The sequence below is a fragment of the Triturus cristatus genome, chromosome 5_1, assembly GCF_964204655.1.
Source record: "Triturus cristatus chromosome 5_1, aTriCri1.1, whole genome shotgun sequence".
NCBI lineage: Eukaryota > Metazoa > Chordata > Amphibia > Caudata > Salamandridae > Triturus > Triturus cristatus.
Window position 1 is genome coordinate 695,818,475 of NC_140587.1, and position 3,761 is coordinate 695,822,235.

General features: G+C 45.0%; 1 non-coding gene across 1 annotated transcript; it reads left to right on the forward strand.

Annotated features, from left to right (window-relative positions):
- Nucleotides 1-1,856: 1,856 nt before the first annotated feature.
- On the forward strand, nucleotides 1,857-1,929 carry TRNAA-AGC (transfer RNA alanine (anticodon AGC)). Its single transcript has one exon. It is a non-coding gene; the product is annotated as a tRNA-Ala (tRNA).
- Nucleotides 1,930-3,761: the final 1,832 nt, after the last annotated feature.

Below are 3,761 nucleotides of genomic sequence, written 5' to 3' on the forward strand. Positions count from 1 at the left end.
TTGAACCCAGCCATTTGCAAATCAGTCTTGACCCTGTGCCTCATGGGAACAGTCCAGCCGGAACTGCCAAGCCAGGTCCTCCCTGGACTGGAACCAAGTAACCTAGGACCGGTTTCGGGGTTTCACCCCTCTTCAGCCAGGATAGCTTGATTCCAGTGGCATGGAGAGCACAGGACTCACGTCTGAGCATACCCGTCCCACTCGGGGTGACAAATGCAAAAACAACAGTTGATGGACAGAATGCAGAACAATATTTGCTAAACAGCTGCCTTCCTGTAAAATGTTATTTTTGTACATCGTTTCTAGAAGCTGAGGATAGTTTTCGTGTTTGATAGTTGTTTAAAACGTTCTACGTCCAGACAGAAATATAGTATTATAAAAACACATTAAATGATCCAAAGGAGATTATCCCATGTTTTGCCCGTTCTGACAGTTTACAGAAATATTAATAAAATGCACAGAAAACCCCTACAAAACAGCACCCTGCAAAGGCTAGTTTAAAGTTCACTGCAGATAAGTGAGGTAAACTTGAAGTAACAGTGCTTATTGGAATTCTCCCAACGCCAAAAAAGGGGACACGGATACGACATAAGTTCCTGATGCTGGGACTGGTCCTGGCAAAAAGAGGGATCGAGATACATTGGATTCTTTCCACACCACCTATATTGAATAAATGGAAAGCTGACGTGCGTGAATGGGGTGTGGCGGAAGAATGCCGCCTTAGGGCAGTACCAATGGACGAAAATGCAGAGAGTGACCTGATGGATTGGGGACAAATGTTAACGGAAGTGACAGTAGCAGCAGCCCAGAGATACGAGTACACAACACCCACATAGTTATCCACACACGCATTAACTTAAACTAGGTATATCATCCGACCTGAACGCCCACAACTGCACAAATAGTGATGCTGAGAGCTGCCGGGAAGGGGGGGTGGGGGGAGGAGTGAGGGGGGTGGGGGGGAGGAGTGAGGGGGGGTGGGGGGGAGGAGTGAGGGGGGGAATGTTTATGTTCATTGGGGTTTGTTTTACAGTTAAGATAAAATGAAAGGGCATTGCAAATATATTGTGACTTGATAGGTCGTAGAGAATGTATCACATCAATGTGTAGTGTTAAAATGTAAGGATACGCACGATAATGCTATAAGATGTAATGTGAAGCAATGCTATCAATAAAAAACAGATTTAAAAAAACGAAGTAAATATAATGAGTTGAGAATACCACTAGTTCTGCCACTCCTGTGCAGAACATTGTCAACTTCATTACTGCTAGACTCCTGTTGCGTAATTAGTGCATGGGGTTGGTTACCACAGGGAAAAGCTAAACCAGCGCCACAGTCTGCAGCACACGGACCAAAATTGGAGAATGCGGGTATCTATCCCGCTACCTCTCGCATGCTAAGCGAGCGCTCTACCATTTGAGCTAATTCCCCTCGTAAAAATACTGCTGTCTCCTCCTTAAAATGTGTAAATTCTGATGGAAGGTCTGTGTGAGATATTGTGTTTTTTTCTTTTATTTGCGAAATATCTGCCCACTCCAAGGGCATCTAAAAAACAGATTCTGGAAGGATCCTCTGCTGGTAAAAAGGTATTGCAGTCTGTTCCAACACAATGTGCACACAAAGAAACTCCACAACTCACCAGCCTGTGCACCTGCGCTTCACGCGTTCCCTGAGATTGTTTCACAAAAGTCTGGACTGGGCGCTAAGCTTTGCGTGGTGCTGAGAGGAGCTCGATTCATTGCCCCTTCTCACATCTTTCTAATGATTAAATGACTGAATGAAAGACCTATCAAGTCCAAGCAGAACAACAGACATGCGCAGTTCAGATGACATCAGGAGGACTAACGCCTACGGAGGGGAATTAGCTCAGATGGTAGAGCGCTCGCTTAGCATGCGAGAGGTAGCGGGATCGATGCCCGCATTCTCCAGCATAGTATTTTAGCTTTTGTTATTACCTTTATTGGTTTTTTGACAAGACATATTCTTTCTGTTCATGTTATTACAATAAAAATAGTTTATCTTTATTTTTTGTTACATTTTTTTAAAAGTAAAATGTGAAAACTACTCAGGTCGTTCAATACGTAGTACAAGGAAGCATACCGTCGCGCAATTAATTGCTTATAGACGAAGGACTGCATTTTAAATTATCTTAAACGGGCTCATGGGTCGGTGAAAGAGAACTATGGATATTCAACCAGTTTAAGAGTACCGCAGTGTTAAGATAACTCTGGTGGTCAATACAGCCCGGGGTGTTAATGTGTCTGCTACAACGCATAGCGTGTAACATGCAGATTACATATTTGCATTGTATGTCAGATCCGCGGGCTTGTAGTAGAGCACCTTCAGTACCAGCAGGTTATAAATTACGACCATGATCTGACTTTTGTGCCCTTGAATCCCCTCCATGCACGTAAAGGACATCCTTTTCAAACCTTGCATGATTAAACTCAGTCTTTCGTTATTTTTAAGGGTGATAAAATGGATTTAGTGGCAGACATGCCAACCCTCCCGATTCAGGCGGGAGACTACCGATTTCAATGCTAGCTGACAGGGCTTGGTATTGTGTAAGGTGCAATTTCTTCCGGCAATAGTCAGAGTGGCGATGCAGGGGCTCTAGAAGGGGTGAAAAACCAACAAAGCCTCATTAACAAGCGAATGGTCTTTTAAAGACCTTGAAGTACTCGGGTAGGCTATGTGTGTGTCCCTGGGAAGCTGTTTCAGCCCAGGCTGCCACACACGAAGTGGGGGGGGGTTGGTGTATGCACTGCTAGCAACCTGCCAGGCCAGTGCACAACATTAGTATCACCCTCTCTCTGCCTGCCATTGCGCTCCATGCTTCTGAAAGGTAAGAAAAAAACGTGCATTGGCACTTCAAATGTCCGATCCTGCAGCAGCACACTTCCAAAGCCCATACATGACAGTAACCCGATTCAAGGCCCCATTCTCCCGATTTTTTCTAAAAAATCTCCCATTTTGCTATTCTGAAATGTTGGCATGCATGTTAGTGGTGTAGTATTAAGCATGCATTATTAAGTGCAAACATGTAACTTTGGATTGAGTGCTACATAAATGGTTATTAAGTTGCAGAACTTCCCAGGCTTTGAGATTGCTGTCATTGTGTGGAGTTTCGACACTGCTCTCTTCTGCAGTTGCAGGGATCTGAGATGCAGTGAGGGCTCGTGCTGAGATGCAGTGCTGCAGCCTGAGTGGCACTAGAGGGGACTGAGTGCAGCTGCAATGTCTCCAAAAGGAAACAAACTGGAGGAGTGAAAGACACTGACAGGCAGAATTTGTTTAGTCGAGATGCACAGCAATCAAATAAACATATTGAAACCAAAATGTTCTCAATGGAGGAGGCAATAGAAGAGGTCGAAGGCTGCACAGCGCAGGCAGAGAGGAAAGTGTCCCAGTTACTTAAAGACAATCGTCAGCACTCCAATTACCATTCCTTGCCCCAGTAAGTGCATGGATGAGGTGTGACAATCCAAGCTCCCAAGATACCATGACACTTAGCTTACAAACACTGATCTCAGTTCCCCACCCAGGATTCTCTTGGCCAGGCCCATGCTTAGGCACTTACAGGTGTCTCTAGCCTTCCTCATAGTCTGCTGTCCCCGCACTATAAAAAGGCAATTACAATACAATACAAATAGTAGGAAAAGGGAGGACAAAGAGGGACCCTGGTAATGGGGTGATGGAGTTATAGGGCCATTGGAGTGGGGAGATGTAGGGGAGACAGCAGAAGTTGGGTAAGAGCTGA